The sequence below is a fragment of the Scardinius erythrophthalmus genome, assembly GCF_964197995.2.
Source record: "Scardinius erythrophthalmus genome assembly, chromosome: 4".
NCBI classification, from domain to species: Eukaryota; Metazoa; Chordata; class Actinopteri; order Cypriniformes; family Leuciscidae; genus Scardinius; species Scardinius erythrophthalmus.
In genome coordinates, this window is record NC_138224.1 from 45,313,870 (window position 1) to 45,335,708 (window position 21,839).

Below are 21,839 nucleotides of genomic sequence, written 5' to 3' on the forward strand. Positions count from 1 at the left end.
CTGCAAACTGACTTACAGGACAATATCACTCTGCAAACAGATGTACAGGACAATATCACTCTGCAAACTGACTTACAGGACAATATCACTCTGCAAACTGATGTACAGGACAATATCACTCTGCAAACTGATGTACAGGACAATATCACTCTGCAAACTGACTTACAGGACAATATCACTCTGCAAACTGACTTACAGGACAATATCACTCTGCAAACTGATGTACAGGACAATATCACTCTGCAAACTGACTTACAGGACAATATCACTCTGCAAACTGACTTAAAGGACAATATCACTCTGCGAACTGACTTACAGGACAATATCACTCTGCAAACTGACTTACAGGACAATATCACTCTGCGAACTGATGTACAGGACAATATCACTCTGCAAACTGACTTACAGGACAATATCACTCTGCAAACTGACTTACAGGACAATGGCCCTCATTTATCATTCTTGCGTAGAAACGGGCGTATATATTGGCGTAAGATTATGCTTACACTCCTCTCATCGCCTGATTTATGAAGCTGTGCGTACCTTTGAAATCCAGGTGTACGCAATACCTGCCCTTGATAAATGCTGCGGCTGAAAACGATCGTCATTAGAATAACACGCCCCTATATATTCAAGTCTCCGCTTCCCCCACGCCCTCATTTTACGCCATGGACACACGGAAGACGGCAAAGAAGAGAAACTTCTTTGAGAAAGAGAAAGCGAAACCAGGGAAGTGGAAAGAAACAAAATTGATTTCTAGATTTTTATTATTAATGACGCTTATTGTTATTTAGAAGAAGAATGTCGTTATTATTATTATTTGTATTATTATTATTATTATTTAAAAGAAGAAGAATGTCATTTTTATTATTTTGTTAGTCTTAATTATTTTTTTGGCCATTGAAAGCCTTTCATTACTAAACCCAATCCGTGCACATCTGCCGGGCCTAACCCTGGCCTAACCATCGTTTCAAAGAATAGTACAACGGCGAGCGCGTCGAGTATAAACGCCTCGTCCGTTTGGGGAGGTGCGCGCGCAGTCTGCGGAGACTCGCGCTGCGGAGCCAGGCGAAAGTATAAACAAGGCTTGAAACGTCAGGTAAAGCGCACAGGCTCGCAACTTAAGGAATACATATGCCTGCAAATCAAATGCTTTGGTCAAATCACACAAATGAAACATTGAAGTCCATGTTGCACAAAAATAAACACTGAAGTTTATAATTACTATGTTGTTGTTTTTTTACAGTGGGTCATAATATATCATATCTTTTAGTTTGTCAGTGCGTTTTGTGGTGTTAGGAATTGTTTTTCTGCGCATTCCCGCACTCAAAACGTGCGTACACCACCTCCTGAGCTGGCGTAGGATTTGAGAGTGCCGTACGCCAACGTCCATATTGATAAATCTCAAAGTCACCGTGGTTTTGGGTGTACGCCAGGTGTACTGGAAATTTGGTGTACGCACTTTTGATAAATGAGGGCCAATATCACTCTGCAAACTGACTTACAGGACAATATCACTCTGCGAACTGATGTACAGGACAATATCACTCTGCAAACAGATGTACAGGACAATATCACTCTGCAAACACACTTACAGGACAATATCACTCTGCAAACAGACTTGCAGGACAATATCACTCTGCAATCTGACTTACAGGACAATATCACTCTGCGAACTGACTTACAGGACAATATCACTCTGCAAACTGATGTACAGGACAATATCACTCTGCAAACTGCTTACAGGACAATATCACTCTGCAAACAGATGTACAGGACAATATCACTCTGCAAACACACTTACAGGACAATATCACTCTGCAAACAGACTTGCAGGACAATATCACTCTGCGAACTGATATACAGGACAAAATCACTCTGCAAACACACTTACAGAACAATATCACTCTGCGAACTGACTTACAGGACAATATCACTCTGCAAACTGATGTACAGGACAATATCACTCTGCAAACAGATGTACAGGACAATATCACTCTGCAAACACACTTACAGGACAATATCACTCTGCAAACAGACTTGCAGGACAATATCACTCTGCGAACTGATATACAGGACAATATCACTCTGCAAACACACTTACAGAACAATATCACTCTGCGAACTGACTTACAGGACAATATCACTCTGCGAACTGATGTACATGACAATATCACAAAATATAAGAGCAATAAAACTAAGTTGCATACAAACTCACCTGAAAAAAATATCTTCAGAACTGAGCATAGAAGCTGAAACAAACCTTATTCAGAGTAAAGTCCAAACAAACGTCCATAGTTTCAGACATCGCGCCACTCACGATCTGAAAGTTCCTGAATTAAAGTAAGGACTCTTGGGTTCACATTGAGACGTGAAGTTTGTCAAAGTCTTCTCCACTTTGGTGCCCTTCTCTGGGTTGATGGAGAAAAAACACCTTGGGAAAGAAGAAAAACAGGCAACTTATTAATTATAAAATAGTTTTATTAACAGAAAAAATAACTTAAATTTCTTTATTCAAGATAAATAAAATATTTTAGGTATTAAAGGGTTAGTTCACCCAAAAATGCTGTCATTGATTACTTACCCTTCATGTCGTTCCAAACCCGTAAGACTTTAGTTCTTTCTTAAGTCGTCTTAAGATCTTAAATTAGGATTTTTTAATGCAATCTGAGATATGTCCCTACATTGACTGCTACGCAACTGAAACTTTGCTTCAAAAAGTTGAAAGAGATTGAAAAAGTAATCTGAATTGAACGGTTTATTCCCAAAAATTGCAGACACAATCGTTTATATGATGAACAAAGTTAATTTAGTCTTTTATTCACATATAAACATTCATCAGCTTATACATCAGTTGTGGTAAATAGAAGCTCAAGTATGTTCACTTGACATGCGAGAACCAGGCAGCCTGAGGTTTGAGGTTTGTTCTTGTGCGTCAAGCAGGCCTGGTTGAGTTTGTTTGTGTTTGCTGACCAATGTTTATATGTGAATAAAAACCTAAATAAATCTGTTCATCAAATAAAGTGATGTGAAAATTTGGACTAAAACACTCAATTCATATGGATTAGTTTTTACAATCTCTTCATGAACTTTTTGATGCGTCAAAGTGGTAGTTGCGTAGCTGTCGATAAAGGGACAGAAATCTCTCAGATTTCATTAAAAAGCGTTAATTAAAAGCTTCAATTGCGTTTCAAAGATGAACAAACTTCTTATGGGTTTGGAACGACATTAGGGCAAGTATCCCTTGAATTAACCCTTTAATAATAGCTGGACATGTCAATCAGACTGCAGTTTATCAGTGACTCCAGTTAAAAATTAATGATAAAATAAAAGGCCATTTCATACCCGATTTAGCACTCTGATTTAAATGCTCTGTTGGAAGGGCAAGTCAGCTGTGAGACCGTAAACACTAACTGCTATGATTGGCCAACATCTTTGTTCATTCATCAATCATTCATAAAGAGCTTCTATTCAGATCTAGGGCTGGGTACCGAGTTCGATACTTTTTAGGTACCAATCGAATTGCCTCGATACTATCGAGTATCGAAAAATTACATGTTGTTCGGTACCAGATTTCGATACCTAAGGGGTTAACTCGTCAACATCAGTGCTCAAATAAATACATATGAAATGCACAACGGCACACCTAAAGTCGCTCACGCACATATGTGCAAACTCTACACACACGAGACGCGCAGAACTCTCCACGCACATACTCATACGAGACGCGCGCACACACACACAAACTCTCCATGCACACTCATATGAGACGCGAGCGCACACACACACAAACTTGCGCACATACTCAATGAGACGCGAGCACACACACACACACACACACACACACACACAAACTCTCTGCGCACATACTCATATGAGACACGAGCACACACACACACACAATACCCTAAGGATGTGGAAAAGATGGCAGACATGGTCTAAAAGCCAAACAAGTTAATATTTGATTTCATAGGGACTTAATAGCAACGACAGACGCCACGGGAGAGCAAGCGCTTGCGGAAAGGACTTTGTCGATCTCCGAATGCAACGTTACATGAGGAGAGTGAAGATGGAAAGCTTTTAAAGATTAGTTTCCATATAAATTCACGGTTAATTTGTTGTTTTGTCGTTAGTGAAAATCAATATTGACCTTGTATTTGAAAAAGGATCCTCATATAAAAACAATACTAAAATTCAGAGTAAATTCATTCGCATTCGGAGATCGACTATTTTTGAAACGGTGTGAACTGCGCCTCTCCATGATGACAAGGAAGTATCAGCAAAGAATTTATTGATTTATAGCCCTTTGGTACCGAAATTGGTACCGAGAACTGTGGATTTTCACTGGTATTGTTACCGAATACTGAAATTTTGGTACCGTGACAACACTAACTCTGACAGTGTTTATATTGCAATAATGACCTTTGTAAGTGTACAGACAGTTTAATAAGAAGGTATCTTCAATGCTTCGGTTTGCATGTAGGGACCCTCATTATGCTACCGTGTTAGTGTGAGGCTATTTTGAGCCTTGTTAGTGTTATTAACTAGCGATTTATTTTTACTTAGTTGCTGCCCCATATACAGATGGTGGACAACCAGAATAAGACTTTTACCGCCGCCGTTCCCGTGGCGGCAAAATTGGGATGTGTATTTGCTGCCTTTTACCGCTGAGTGGCGCTGTAATCACAGACTTTAAAAAGTGTCAGTTTATTCTCTTTATGACGTAATCTGCCGCGCGGCAGTAATCTGAGCTGAGGTCACAGATAAATTCAAGATAAATATTGTGGTTAAACGAATTCAAATTCATTAAATTTAAACAAAGTAGACACACGTTAACATTGTGTGCCCAGTTTTTCTATAATTTAGAAAGGCTATGTCAATAGGTTACTTGTCATTTACTTCGTGTTATTTTAATGTGTTTGTAGATTTATTAACTGAAACATAACAGTGAAATAATTTAAAATAATTTACCGTAAAATTAAAACATTTTCAGGACTTGCAGTTACTAACCGATGTTAGTCGGTTTAAGCATTCTTTGTTATATTCAGAATTAAATAGGCTTACATGTTGTTATGATTATCAATTGAATTCTTTAATAAATAATCAACCACAATGCCTATTACTGCCGCAGCAAAAATAAACCAGTCGAATTTCAAAGTCGTTCGCGAAATGACTAGGCTATACCGGGTGGCGCAAGTGACAGGGCAAAACAGCAGCAACTGCGGCATTTTAAAAGGTAAGTTTCCTATCTGTTTATTTAAAAAAAAAACAAAAAAAAAACATGGTGCAAGATCTTGTAAAAAAAAAAAAAAAAACTTTTTTCATTATTTGAACAAAAATGAGACTGACTGAATATGTAAAAAATATAAACAAAAAAAGCAGAGAATAAAACAAACTTTTAGGGAAAAAATATAGGCCTATTATGCTACAACAGAATTGGTTAACATTAACGAAAGCAAAATATGTAAAAATACATTTCAAACAAAATAAAACAAAACAAATTCGTGGCCGAGTGGTAGGCTATAACTTACATTTCAATAATTCAGATGACACGGGTTCAAATCCCGAACAAACATGGGCTACTTTTTTATTATTAATGCAGAGAGATTTGATAGTTCTAAAATATTGCTACACCATATTGTTTTTTTTCTCCTATAGCCTATATTAAATATTTTATATTTATAAAATAAAATTACCATTCATTTCCATTTTACATTAGGGACAATTTTTATCCAACAGAATGGCTGAATTTACATCTGCATAATAATAATAATAATAATAATAATAATAATAAATAAACACAAAAAACAGCACAAGGTCTTGTAAAAACACTTTTTTTATTTTTTCGACACATAATTTCGAGACAGTAAATTGCCAATGTTAAAAAATAAACAAATAAAAAGAATATAACAAACTTTTAAAACAGAGAAAATACTAAATTAAAATAGTAGCTACAATATAATTTGTTAATTTTGACACAAGCAAAATGTAAATATGTAAAAAAAAAAATTTTAACCAAAAAAAACAACTTTTTTTTTTAAAGAATTCTAACTTTAAAATGGAGATGACTACAATATCTAATATTGTAGACGTCGGTGAGCAATAGTATTCCTCGGGGAGCATAGAAATTCGTTCACCCTGTCCTTGATCCGCTTGCCGTCACAGCTAGCCATGCCGGGGAATCTCTGGGCAACTGAATTAGTTATAAAGTGCCTTACGTTCACAGGCAGTCCACGTTTGCCTCTCGAACCATCCCAGTTTGTTGTGGATGCCCATTCTTCGTAGAGTTGCTGCGGTACCACGGTGCGGAACATCAAGCAACCATACCGATCTGGTCGCCCCCGACTCTGCATCATCAGCGACTCAAGAAGCTCCGGAGTGGGAGAAGTGAACGGTAGATCGGGATGAGAGTTTGTAATAGGTGCTGTGACAGAAGAAGGCATACTTCCCCTGCTCTCTGCATCCCAGCACGGAGTACCCCTGGTCGGAGTCAGACAGTCTGAGGTTGCGGCGGGTGTACAGTTCAACCGTGTCCTTAGAGCCTCAGTTACCGCTGTCTGTGCCTCTCTTAGCTGCGTTACAACCTTGGAGTGGATCTCGATTAGCCCTCTGTGGGTAGCTTGCATATCAGCAAGGGATGCCTTTGCTTCTACATGTGCCTCTTTGCAGACACGCAGCTCACTCCTCAGGGCCTCCATCTCCTCAAAATGCTTCGCCTTGCAGACTCGCAGCTGCTGTTTTAGTGCCTCAATCTCTGCGTCGCGCCTTACCAGCTCAGGCCTTAAGTCCTCAGACACGGTTTGTCTTTGGTGTCCCATCACTTCTCTAAACAGAGTACTCACCTATATCAAGAGAAAACACGTGTTAATACAAATCCGTTTAATGTAAAATATGTATCTAAAAATCTTAAATAAAGCAAATTACCGCTTTTTTCGGGACCATACGCTTCTTTGACGCAGCATTTTCCCTCCTCTCTGCTAATGCAGGGCCTGGGGCTCTGTTTTCCTCCAAAGATTTCTGTCAACAAATGATTAAAACATAGTAGGTAATGTGATAAATAACAATTAAAAGGATAGTAGGTAGGCTATGTGATAAATAACAATTAAAATCCGTGGTAGCCTACTTTGTTACAAAGCTAGTCAGTTTAATGTAAAATGTATCTAAAAATATTAAATAAAGCAAATTACCGCTTTTTTCGGGACCACACGCTTTTTTGTCGCAGCATTTTCCCTCCTCTCTGCTAATGCAGGGCCTGGGGGTCTGTTTTCCTTCAAAGATTTCTGTCAACAATAGTGTAATGATTAAAACATAGTAGGTAATGTGATAAATAACATTTAAAACCAGAAGAATGTTTAAATTCATATTGAACAACAATAAAATGATTAGCTTTTGTGTTACCTTTCTTGTGTTCATCATCCTGGAACTGTAAAACGAAGAGGTGTTCATTTTTTGGACGGAACAGTTCAGTTTGCAAAATAAGTTCTGTGGCATTTGCCTTTTTTATATATACATGGCTGTGAAATGTGGGTGGGTTTGCAAAGGTGTGAATCAAAAGTGAGAAAAACATTATGAAACGAGAAGCGCCTATTCAAACCGAGGGGCACGTGCCCTTTCAGATTTATGACGCAAATTAATTGTAAATGTAGCCTACTTTAGCTTCCAAAACACTTCCAAAAAATATAGTTTTATTTTTGTTTTCATTTGAAATAATCACACCGGTGAGATTAGAATGGTCAGTGTCCCGTGTTATCAGCTGATAAATTCGTTCGCGCTTTGGCTTTCGCTGAACCAAAGACGATCAGTGTTCAGTGTTTTCAGTCATAGGCTATAAGGTTTAGTTATGTTTCTGATATTTAAATACACATAGTATAGCTAATACCCAAAATATGTGTAAAATTGCTGTCTACTAAGCTTCAATAATAGTCCATTCAAATAGCCCATCGGCCATAATATAAGTTCAACTATCAGTATGTCTAAAGGTGTTTAAATGTCAAAATACACTTTCTTTACATTTCTTACATTTTTACATAAAAAAAATAAACACAGTCACTTAAACTATAGGCTAAATCTTGCAGGCTTTGGAAGTGAAAAAAGTTGAAAAAGTTATATATTTATATTGCATTATTATGAAAAATTTCGATTTATATATAAATATATTTTCCGAACCATGTTTTCATAAATCCATAAATCTAAAAGCCATAATCTATATTTATATATGGATGTTAGCTAAAATTATGATAACGTCAACACAAAGAAAACTTTATTACATTATTAGGAATATATTGGTGTAATAAATGCATTCTCTGGAAATGTATATTTCTAGTTGTGACAGCAGAAAAAATGAAATCTAGGCTATATATAATATGATGACCTCCGATGCAAAAGCCTCTAAAAGCCAAAAATGAGATGATAATATTGAGTGAATGCTCTCCGCACATAGTCGCCTATACGCTCATCATACTTTCAACTTCAGCCCCAGCCCATTCAGAAATGCCGGTACTTGGGTAGAAACCTATAGACAGCAGCCTGATAAAAATGTTAATATTAAACAAAAACGTTAGACGGACTCAGAGGCTTTTTGCCTCTGAAGTCGGAGGACGAGGGTGCTTATTTTGCATCTGAATGAAATGTGACATTCTAAAACATTTAACGCGTGACGCACACAAACACAACTAAAAAATATTTTTATCTTATCATAAACATTCGCTAGTTTATATATATAAACATAAACTAACCAATGTTTATTATAAGATAAAATGAAAAATGTTTCTCAGTTGGGGTTCCGACTCACAACCGACCCTACTAACATTAATATTAACGTACATATTTCCAAAGTCTTCTTTCCTATTGTGTGACATTCAATGGCGTAAAATGTGTGTTCTAAGTGTGTGTGATTGGACGTATTGTGTTTATCGTGCAATTTATACGCGAAAATGAGTTTTAACGTGCATATGACGCAGTTTTCACGTGCATTTGATACACACTTTTTGCGTGTAATACACGCACCCCACACAACTAATCCTACCCATGCCTTCAGTATCATATGCACGTACCCTACCAATACTAAACCTACCCATGCGTATCACAGTAGGCCTATGCACGTAAAAACTCATTTTTGCGTATAAATTGCATGATAAACACAATGCGTGCTATAGAGGCGCATTTAGTGTGATCGGGTAGCCTTCAAAGCTAAAGGTATTCATCAATAATTCTATATCACGAACTGGGACGACTATATCACGAACATTATTTCAAAGTGCATATAGCCTATACAGTACCTGGGAAATTAACTGATCATTAGCATGTTTTGGGTTGTTATTGCAATCATGTTTGCTTTATAGCCTATTGAATAGCTAGTTGCATAACTGTTAAACAAACACCTCTACTTTAGGCCATTACGTTTTAATCCCTTAACATTAGCTCACAAATCGCCATTTAATCGCCCTATTAACACAAATGCTCACAACCCAGGAAATTAAAACATAATAAATGACAGGGGCGGTCTCTTTTTAGGCTATAACTGGTCCTGTTTTTTTAGCTCGATTTTTGCCACACCGTCGACCATGGCGAAGATTTCCCCTGAGATGAGCATCAAGATCAGGTCTATGTGGAGAGCAGGACATCTTTTATCTAACATCAGGACATTTCTGATGCAGTCGGGTGTTCATGTCTCAGACGACACGATCAGACGACATTGTTGTCTTCGTCGCCAGACTCCTGCAACTAAAAAAACAACTTGTGTTGAAAGTTATATGTTAGCTAATAGCAAGTCAATGTTTGAATTAATTTACAATAATTTAGTTTCATTTATTTCAGTGTTAATGTTTGAGTTAAAAAAATCCTCTACAAATGAAATTAACACAAAGTCGGCTATAAGACTCCTTTATAGGCTACGTAAAAAAGCAAAGGGCTTACAGTCTTAACATTTAGGCTACTTTGCTTAAATTCGATACATTTATTTTCAGTAGGGCCTAATAAATTTGTAGGGATGTAATTTCAGTATGCTTTACCAACGCTATGTATTCAATTAAAGTTCCAAGAGGTCTGGTCACTATATTTCCTTCCCAGCTGACACTAATATGCAAGTGCACAGCAAAAATCACAACTTGTTATTTAAGGTGTCTCAACTGTACACAGTCTACCCTACAGTGTGAATTCGTTACAAGGTTTCATTTAATTAAATTAATGTGCAGCAATTTGTACAAATAGAGTCTATAGGCCTACTATACTGTTGTAGCCATTAAATAATCTCATGTAGTATCATATTTGTTAAAATATTATAATGTTATTTTTTTCCATCTATGTTGAATATGAAAAGTGAACAGCACGAGTAAGATTGGATGCATTATATCGAGAGATGGATATGGAGTGGGTCAGACATGATTTTGACCACTTCATTAAGTTTTGTTTAGTAGAAAACCTTTCTTTAAAGTGAATTTCATTTTCTATAAATTGTATCTTAATTTTAATCAATTTTTCATCAACCAATTGCCTGGATTTAATAAGTAAGAGAAGCAAATATAACAGACACTAATCATGGAGGCGCCCGCGCGGTCACTTGCATTGCACGTCAGCTGGAGCGCATCTCATCCTCCTAACTTAACGAAACTCAGCGTATGCCTCACACAGACATGATAAATACATCAAATACACAAAGCTTGAAATGTCTTCAAATTAAATAATTCAAAACGAAAAGAAAAAGGCTACTCTCTGATTATGTCTTTATGTGCATTTCTCTCTAGGTGCGTTCACTACAAATATGGCGATCGTCAACTTCATCTTTGCTGTCGACACTGTCAGAAAACACTAGTTTATTGATAAAAATCAATGCACGCATCACCGGATTTACAAATACACATCTTGCTTGTTGCACGCACACATATTATGTCGAAAAAACGAAATATTATGTTGAAATAACATTATTATTAATAATACATCTTTTAGAATATTTGATTAAATGCTGATTGTTGCGCTTGTTCAATTTAATAAAATTAAAACTTTAATTGTGATAATTAAAATAATTGAAAATTAAATTTTAGTGGCCAAGTTTTGCTAATTTATTATATAGGCTATTATATGCCTATTGCTTATATTAAGTAGGTCATATTAAGACAAGGCATATATTAAGTTATTTTAGCTGTTATGAGAAAAATAAATCTAACGAAATCTAAAATCTAAATCTAAAAAAAAATTCTAACGCCAATTCAACATGCCAGAATAAAACCTGATTTTTGAACAATGCGTAACGCCACTCGGCCTGGTGTGCCAAAACACTACATTTTAAACTTCAGTGTTTAATTCAAAACAATCTCAAAACGCGTTGTGACATTTTTTTAAAGCAGTAGCCTAGCCTATATACATTAAGGGCATTGAAACCAGGATCTTAACTAAAACGCGTTCCGCGTAATCTCTCAAAAATTATGCCACACTACTCCATGTATTTTTTTTTTTTAAGGACTGCTTTTGAAATCACTATAAATTACTATGCAATTGTACCGCTCACGAGAGCTCTTCATTTATCTAATTCCTCAATAGAATAGTAAAAATATTCAGCGTCATTGCTCCTAATATCGTCTCTATTTTTAACTTTTGATTCTATTTTTTCAGTTGTAAAATTGATTCTATCTTTGGTTCTATTCTGTTGTAGCCTAATAGGCCTATTTATATATATATGAAAAATATGCCTATTAGGCTTAGGGTTTTATATTTAACCCACTTACATTTTAAAATACGGCAATTGCTGCTGTTTTGCACAATGTCACTTTGCACCACCTGGCGGTAATTTCGGGAGCGACTCTGAAATGCGGCTGTTTTTTTTTCCTGGCTGGCGCGGCGGTAATAGGCATTCTGGTTGTCCACCATCTGTATTAGCGTAATAAGCTAATCAGTTTTTAGAGATCAAACTCTTACATTCGATTATCATGAACACAAATCCAAGAGAACGGCCGACTCGGTACCAATGAGTTAATACACCCTAGTTCCCTTTCAAGGGAACTCCCGTTGCGTCGAGAATGACGCTATGGGGAACGCTTTGCGTGATGACGTCTTGAAGCACATGTAAAATCAGTCCAATGGTGTGGCGGAACGTCAGAGGCGGGTGACGTCACGTACCAGGAAGCTATAAAAGCCGGCCCGAAACAGAAAACGAAAGCTTTCTGAGTCTTCAGTTGCGCTCTGTGTGAAATCTGTCTGTATATTTGGTGTTGTCTGTCTATATCATATATATATATATATTCAGTATGGCGAGCGAGCAGCAGTTTAGAGTGTGTGTCCATCCCTGCCCGCGTTATTTAACGGGAGGTGACACACACACTCTTTGTGTTGTTTGTTTGGGAGAGGAGCATGCCCAGTCAGCACTCGAGGGTGGTGACTGTGTGCATTGCTGTGCGCTTCCATTGCGTACGCTCCGATCCCGCTTGGCTCGGTTCAATCCCGACCACGCTCCCCAGGGCTCGGGTCCCGCCGCTGTCGAGGCACGGCGTCGATCTCAGACCTGGGGTTCACAGATGGATTTATCAGTGGATGTTGAGACGGGCTCTGCCTTATCTCAGCATCCGTCTGATAGATCCAGTGCCTCTTATCAGGGTGTGGAAGCACGCGCTGCGGTTTCTTCCCCCCCGATAGAGGTACCAGTACTGCAACTATCCAGCTCTGAGGAGTTGGATGTTGTGAGTATTGTAGCTGAGTCTGAGGATTCGCCACCTCAGTCTCATGCGTTTGAGGAACTGCTCGATGTCATTACTAGAGCTGTTGACAGACTGTCTATTGAGTGGCCAGAAGATAGGCAGGACGTTCGTTCGAAAAGTAAGCTCGACGAACGCTTCCTGCCATCTCGTGCGCAGCCCCAGCGCAGGAGCCTGCCGTTTTTCCCCGATCTCCACACCGAGGTGTCGAGATCGTGGGCGAAACCAGTGTCATATCGAGTGTATACTGCACAAACATCACACTATTCATCCATTCACAATTATAAAGAGCATGGTTATGGGGAGATGCCGAAGGTGGAAGAGACGCTCGCGAGCTATCTCTCTCCAGCAACGGCATCTTCTCTGAAGGCTCCTGCACTTCCATCCAAGCCAGTAAAAGTTACTTCTTCCCTGGTTCATAAAGCTTATGCCGCCGCCGGTCAAGCTGCAGCGTGTTTACATACAATGTCCATAATGCAGGCTTACCAGGCTGAGTTATTGGGTGATTTTGAGGAGGGCGGGGGTATTAGTGCTGATACGGTGTCTGAACTGCGTAGAGCCACGGATTTGTCTCTCAGGGCCACCAAGGAGACGGCTAGGCAGCCCTGGTGGCCACTGAGAGGCATCTGTGGCTTAACTTAAGTGACATAAAGGACAAAGAAAAACATGTTCTTTTAGATGCACCAGTATCCACGCAAGGGTTATTTGGAGACGCAGTTAATAGTGCTGTAGCGAAGTCACAAGAAGCTTCAAAACAGGCAGCTGCACTTCAGAAACTTCTCCCCCGCCGTTCTTTCTATGAGGCTGCTGAGCGGGAGCAGCCTCACTCCTCTAAAAAGAGCGCTGAGCACCGCGCCACTCAGAAACAGAGCGTTTCCTCCCGTGCTCCCCCACAAAAATCTCGGGGACACGGAGGGCGCTCTCAAACCCAGCAGTCTTCGAGGGGTAAAACGGATCTGCGGACCGTTATTACCGCCAAGAAGGCTGCTGGGAAAAAGTCCTGATGTCTGAGGGCTCAGGACAAATGAGGGTAGTCCCCCCGAAGCAGAGCGGTTAACACCTCTTTTCACGGTGCCCGTCTCTCTTCGGTGCCCTCAGGGGACCGTTCTGCCAACCCTGCCGCCTCTGGCGTTACAGGGCGCAGCGGTCTCCGGCGAGCACATATCTCAAGGTCCACCCGGAAACGTAGTGGCCTCGGGATGCCCGCCCCCTCTGAGGAGGGTGCTAGAGCAGTCTGTTTGGTCGTTCCCTGCCGGTGCGCCGTTACAGGGCGACGAACCGACTGCTCAACAGCAGGAGAAAAATACGGTGCCGTCTCTCTTCGGTGCCCTCAGGGGACCGTTCTGCCAACCCTGCCGCCTCCGGTGTTACAGGGCGCAGCGGTCTCCGGCGAGCACATATCTCAAGGTCCACCCGGAAACGTAGTGGCCTCGGGATGCCCGCCCCCTCTGAGGAGGGTGCTAGAGCAGTCTGTTTGGTCGTTCCCTGCCGGTGCGCCGTTACAGGGCGACGAACCGACTACTCAACAGCAACAAAATCCAGAAACCAGTCTCGAGAGACTGGTACCTCTAGTAGAATCTTTGACAGCGTGGAAGCTACTGTCAAATGTTTCTCGTTGGGTCCTGCAGACCGTGGAAAAAGGGTATTAGATACAATTCTAGTAACGCCCACCGCGGTTTATGGGGGTCCTGCCCACAATGGTGGGCCCCGAGCAGGTTCTGGTTATGGAACAGGAAGTAAACACTCTGTTAGAGAAAGGGGCCATAGAATATGTACCTCCCTCCAACAGGGAAACCGGGTTTTACAGCCGGTACTTCATAGTTCCAAAGTAGGACGGGGGATTGCGTCCCATTTTAGGTCTTCGAGGTGTCATGCAGCTCAAGTTCAAAATGTTAACATTGAGACAATCGTGCCACAGATTAGTCCGAGGACTGGTTTGTCACGATAGACCTCAAGGACGCATATTTCCATCCGTCCGTGACATTGGAAGTTCCTGAGGTTTGCTTTCGGGGGCAAAGCATACCAATATCGAGTTCTTCCATTCGGCCTGGCTTTATCACCCCGCACTTTCACCAAATGCGTGGATGCAGCTCTGGCGCCTCTGCGCCTCCGGGGTATTCGCATCACGAACTACATCGGCGATTGGTTGATTTTAGCTCAGTCGCATTAGATGGCAGTTCAACATCGAGATGTTGTTCTCGCCCATATGAAAGAGTTGGGGTTACGGCTGAACGCCAAGAAGAGTGTGCTTTCTCCACTCCAGAGGACCACTTTTTTAGGCGTGGTTTGGGATTCAGTGTCGATGCAGGCGCGCCTGTCATCGCCACGCTTCGATCCTGGCAGCTGTGAGAAGTGTAAAGCTAGGCCAGCTACTCACTGTCAAACAGTTCCAGAGACTGTTGGGTCTCATGGCAGCAGCTTCCAACGGGATACCTTTTGGACTGCTGCACATGAGGCCCCTGCAGTGGTGGCTCAGGACCAGAGGGTTTTTCCCCGAGGGGCAACCCATTTCGCACAATCAAGGTCACGCGGTGATGCCTACGTGCCTTGGTTATGTGGAAGAAACCTTGGTTCCTGTCCCAGGGCCCAGTGCGGGGAGCTCCTTGTCGTCGCAAACTGCTAACGACGGATGCTTCTCTCACGGGTTGGGGAGCGATCCTGAGGGTCGCTCATCTCAAGGTCTGTGGGAAGACCATCATCGTTCCTGGCATATCAATCGCCTAGAGATGTTAGCTGTCTTCCGGGCTCTGAGGAGCTTTATCACAGGTCTCAGGGGACACCATGTGTAGTACATACGGACAACACGTCGGTAGTCGCCTATATCAAGGGGGTTTGCGCTGGCACGCCATATCCTCTTGTGGTCCCAGGGGAAGTTGCTGTCACTCAAGGCAGCCTACATCCCCGGGGTCCAAAATATAGGAGCAGACACTCTGTCGAGACAGGGGCCGAGGCCCGGGGAATGGTGGCTCCACCCCCGAGGTGGTGGAGCTGATATGGAATTTATAAGTGGGTCTGTTTGCGTCTCGAGAGACGTCTCACTGTCCACTTTGGTTCTCCCTCACGCATCCAGCTCCTTTGGACTGGATGCTATGGTGCAGACGTGGCCGAGGCTACGTCTGTACGCTTTTCCCCCAGTTGCTCTGCTCCCGGGAGTTCTGGAGAGAGTTCGCAGGGACCGGGTTTGCCTGCTTCTTATAGCCCTGCGCTGGCCGGGCAGAGTATGGTTTCCCGATCTTGTGTCGCTCCTCGACGGGCCTCCTCTGGAGCTACCCGTCAGGAGGGACCTTCTGTCCCAGGCGGAGGGCTCGATATTTCACCCCCGCCCAGAACTGTGGAACCTGTGGGCTTGGCCTCTGAGGGGGCCCAGCTCATAGAGTCAGGTCTCTCAACTGAGGTTGTTGAGACCATTCTACAGTCCAGAGCTCCCTCCACGAGGAAACTTTATGCCCTGAACTGGAGAGTATTCACCTCTTTGTGTAGTGACCGTCGGTTGGATCCAGTCAACTGCCCAATTGGTACAGTTCTGGAGTTCCTGCAGGACCGGTTCACTGCAGGTCTGACCCCGTCCACCTTAAAGGTTTATGTGGCGGCCTTAGGTGCTTACCACATTCTTTTGGGTGGAATGTCTGTGGGGAAAGACCCCTTTGGTATCTCGTTTCCCTCGTGGCACTTGGAGGTCCTCCTCCCTTTCGAAATCGGACCAGGAGGCTAATAATTTGCTTGCCCTGTTCGGGCGTTAGACGCGTATGTCCACAGAGCTGCCCTGTGGCGTAAAAGTGACATTTGCTCCCCTAACAAGGGAGGTCCAGTGTCTAAGCAAAGAATGAGCAGTGGGTGGTTGAGACTATCTCACTTGCTTATGAGGTGGCTGGACAGCCTTCTCCTTTGGCTGTCCGGTCGCACTCTACGAGGAGTATGGCGGCCTCTAAGGCCCTTATATCAGGAGTTTCGTTACAGGACGTTTGTGATGCGGCAGGCTGGTCCTCACCGCACACTTTCGTCAGGTTCTACTCTCTGGATCTAGACTCTGCTCCAGGGTCTCATGTTTTGTCATCCTAGTGCTGCTCTATTAGATTACACACAGGACAGACATTCGTAGCTATGGAGGCGTTGGTATAGACGTTCCCCATAGCGTCATTCTCGACGCAACGGGAGTTCCCTTGAAAGGGAACGCCTCGGTTACGACTGTAACCTCGGTTCCCTGAAGAGGGAACGAGCGTTGCGTCGCCTTGCCATATCTCCTTCATGCCTGTCAGCTCGACTTCAGACTTTTACGAAGCTTTCGTTTTCTGTTTCGGGCCGGCTTTTATAGCTTCCTGGTACGTGACGTCACCCGCCTCTGACGTTCCGCCACACCATTGGACTGATTTTACATGTGCTTCAAGACGTCATCACGCAAAGCGTTCCCCATAGCGTCATTCTCGACGCAACGCTCGTTCCCTCTTCAGGGAACCGAGGTTACAGTCGTAACCGAGGCGGTTCATTTTGCGCCGGAGTTGTCCTTTAATTTTATGAAGCGACGAGAATACTTTTTGTAGACAAAACAAACAAAATAACGACTTTATTCAACAATTTCTTTCTATCCTGTGTCAGATTCTTACGCTGTTGACGTAACATAAACAGTGCAACGCTTCCAAGTCCCCCAATAAGGAACGAATCATGCGCATGCATCGTGGTGCTCACCTGAATAGTGTCGGCCAACGGTAAGCCGGCATTCTGGAAGCGTTGCACTGTTTATGTTACGTCAACAGCGTAAGAGTCTGAGTACCTTAATTTTTTTAAGTTCAATAAAGTGAAATTGTTGCATAAAGCCTATCCAAGAAGACATACCTCTGCAGAAACTCCAGGGTTGATGCCAGCTCTGATGGGTAATGGATGTTGAAGATATAATAGCTCCCAAACATCATGCACAGGGCGGAAATGAAGGAGGGGATGTTGTCAAGTATAATGTTTTGATCCACACACAGCATGAACCGCTTAGCTGAAAAACAGGATCGGCCTAAAAAGAAAGTAAGAAAAAAAATATTCAAACAAAGATACTACAACATTACAGTAACAAAAATAAAAACTTCATTAAAGGAACACTCCACCGTTTTTTCATATTAAACTATGTTATTCCCTTAACTAAGACGAGTTGATACATGCCTCTCTCATCTCAGTGCGTGCACTCAATCACTCTGGCACGCGGCGACACTTTGATAGCACTTAGCTTAGCCCAGTTCATTCATTAGGGTCCAAACAGAGATGAAGTTAGAAGCGACCAAACACCTCCACGTTTTCCCCATTTAAATACAGTTACACGAGTAGTTATACGACCAAGTATGGTGACAAAATAAAACGTGGTGCTTTTCTTAGCGGGTAAAAAGGATAACTATGATAACTATAACTATCTAGGCCCAAGTGCTATTCCGCCATACATAGTTATCCTTTTTACCCGCTAAGAAAAGCGCCACGTTTTATTTTGTCACCATACTTGGTCGTGTAACTACTCGTGTAACTATTTAAATACACTGAAAAAAATGGTTGAATTTACTAAAAAAAAATGATTGTGAGTGGTTGCACACAATTGATTTTAGTACATTTAAACAAATGCATTAGGTTGAACTAGTTCAACTGAATGCATTTGTTTAAATGTAGATAAAATGAATTGAGTACAACCCCTTACGATAATTTTTTTAGTAAATTCAACAATCATTTTTTTCAGTGTAGGGAAAACGTGGAGGTGTTTGGTCGCTTCTAACTTCATCTCTGTTTGGAACCTAATGAATGAACTAGGCTAAGCTAAGTGCTATCAAAGTGTCGCCACGCGCCATAGCGATTGAGTGCACGCACTGAGACGAGAGAGGCATGTATCAACTCGTCTTAATTAAGCGAATAACAGTTTAATATGAAAAAACGGTGGAGCGTTCCTTTAAGAATCTGACTACAAATACACAAAAAAGAGAAAGGAAGAAAAATACAAGAGATTTTAAAATAACAGGAAACTTACCACAAACAACAAGGGTGGGAGTCAAATTAACTTGATCCATCTGTACTTCCTCTGCCAGGCAGGTGTCCTCCACATAACAGAGCATTGCGTATTCCTTCTCGTTAAAGTAGGACAGCAAAAGCAGCAACATCTCTTTGATGTCTTCAGAGCAACCACTCAGCTCTCCCCAGATCACTTTCAAGTTTGTTACAGCCTGTAGGAACTTTTTGTTCCTGTTCACACTAGGGCTGGGCGATATGGCCTAAAAAAAAAATCCCCGATTTTTTCACAAAAAATCTGATTTACGATTTAAACCGATTTTTTTTTTCTTCCCCTACTTAAAATCAATCTGCAGATGACAAAGAAATTGTTCAAAACAATTTTTAACTTTATTTTGTTTTGATTTTCCCTTCTGGGATTTGATTTGGATTTTCCCCTTGGGGTTAAAGTGCAATCAGAAACAACAAGCCAAAAAGACAAGATGGCAGGCCCTGCCTTTGTAAACAGTGAAAATGTAACAGAACATAACAGAACAGAACAGAACAGAACATGAAATGGGTGGATTGGGATTGGTGGGGAACGTGAAAAAAAAAATGTACATCACAATAAAATGTATTGTGATTGTCAAAACATTTGGTAACTAAACAGAATTTTATTAAGTTTAGTGACAACACAATGTTTACATGGTACAATGACTGGTATGCTACTGTTTTTATTATTGCTTTCACAATTTCAATTCAATTCTTGTGATTTGATTCTGATCTTGATTCAATATTGATTCCTTTGGATAAATACTAGGTACAGTAGATACATGTTAATTTAAACCCTGTCAGCTGGTATTATTATTAAAGGTTAAAAATAACATCTCAAATTAAATATTATGCGTTTTTTTATAATAACAAGTTCAACATTATAATATTTTAATGATATAGGTACAAATATAATAAATATGTAATATAGTTATCATATTTAGCAAAATACTACTCTCTACAGCAATTATTTTAAAGTCCAACTAACGTGCTATGGTCATTAATGGGCTTTCCAGAGGTAAAAGTAACTTTATGTGACGTATTGTCTCTAGCTGTTATTATAGACCTCTTTCCGCAGTTGAAAAACACAGATGATCGATTTTATTTCATTTCGGTAAGTTGAACTGTATCTTTCAAATTACCTATTGATCATTCGTGTTTATTTAGCCTACTATTAACTAGTAGTAAAGAGTAACAGATGATTGGTTCACGTGCCGCTTGAACTCTGTCAGCGATCTGTCAAGCACCAAAACGGTGTTTATTGTTTGAATTTCGTAATTAAATCGACAGAATCTGAGAGCTGAGAATTTGTTTCATAGCAATAGTAACCTTCTCTGTCTTGTCTGTCGGTGTCAGTGTCCTCTTTGCTTCATGACTTTTCTCTGCGTGAGAAAATGTATGTGTGGCGTGAGAGCGTTTAAAAAGTGACGATTGCGTGAGTCTCATGGTGAATTCGTGAGAGTTGGCAGCTCTGCGGATTCAGTTTGTAAGACTGTAGGTTGTTTTTTGGCGGATGTGTTTGTGCTGCCGCGGTCTTGCCGTGTTGTTTGTGTATCTCTATGCCAAACGCGCGGGGGAAGAGCTGAGCCCGTTTGGAGCTACGGGAGCCCAGAGGGGAGCGTCGGCGAATGTTAAAGAGAAAACCGATTTTCATTCAAAAAAAACGACGTAAACTGCACATTCGAATTAATCGATAAAATCGATTTATCGCCCAGCCCTAGTTCACACCAACAGTATTGAGGTAGTTCAAGAGTCGTTTCCCCTTCAGATCCACATTCCGGGTGAAAGTTTCTATAAGCCCAATTCCGGCAAGTTCTTTGAAATGGACTGCCATGCCAAGTTCGTTGAATAGAAACGGCCACTCTTTCAGGAGGCATTTTATATCTCCGCCCTGGTTCACTTGTTTACGCTGTGTGTAGAAAGTCAATTTCACTAGACGTTTGACCTCCTCTAGATTTGCATCAGTTTGCTGGGACATCATCTTCAGTGTTTCTTTCTTTTCTCTCTGGCTCTCTGGTGTCTCTTCAATGGGGAGGAATTTTAAATCCCAGTTAATACACCCATAAGTGTCCTGCATGGTTGCTCTTTGTTCTGGAGGGACTTTGTCTGTGTCAGACTCATCAGTGGGATGCTTTCGTTTTCTCATTTTTGGGGTCGTAGAGCGCTTCGCATTTTCAATTCTATATTGCAGTTGCTTTACCAAAGAGTGGTAACCTGGCCCAATCACATCTCCCTCGATTACGTCTTGCAGAGATTTAGGATATTTCGCCACCATCTTTTTAGCAACTTCGGTAGAACTCTTTTTACTTGGGCAAGAATTTTTTCGCATCATCTCTCAAACGACAATCCGGACCATCTCTCTTCTGATCCGTGGACTTGGACGTTTACCTCTCTCTAATAACTGTATCAGTTCCTCTGGTAACTTTTCCCATGGTACCAGAAAGGTGTCCACCCAGTCTGGATTAGGGCTTTGGGAGTGGTCGGAAGAGGTTAATTGTGAACTTCTGGATAGATACTCTAAGGTTGTGGGAGGTCTTGATGTAGCATCAACAGAAGAGCTGCTGCTTTCAGGGGTCTGGCCTGCACACAGACAATTATTAACACAATGTGAAATTTGTTATTTCCAACCTTTCAGATGTTTTAGGACATCCAAGTGTTGGCACCGGTTGCATTCTCTAATATAACATCACTTACATCTCAGCTTCCAAGCAACAATGACTTTTCGGGCTTGAATTGGCCTCAACGCTGACAGCAAATCAGCTTCCTCAATAAATTTAAAATCCTCATATGACTCCACACCAAGAGATTGCAATGTCTCTTCTAAAATGTCCTTTGTCACCTCTGGAAGGTCCGGCAAGACCTCAGTGATGGCGGTACGTAGAAACACTCTCTCCAAATCAGACATTTCTAGAATCAAGCAAATAAAAATGAGGTATTTAGTGAAGTAACAACATGCATATAAGGGAAGCCACTTCTTTTGAATATGTGTCTGAGCATTTTAACTTATGCATTTAAAAGTAAAAAAAAAAAAAATTGTTCCTTTCACATTTTTCAAATTGTATGTTTTGTTTTTACTATATTTTTTACTATATTTACTAGGCTATACCATAAATGAGCATTTTTTGTGTGGTTTCTCCACCACTGTGGCCAAGACCTCTT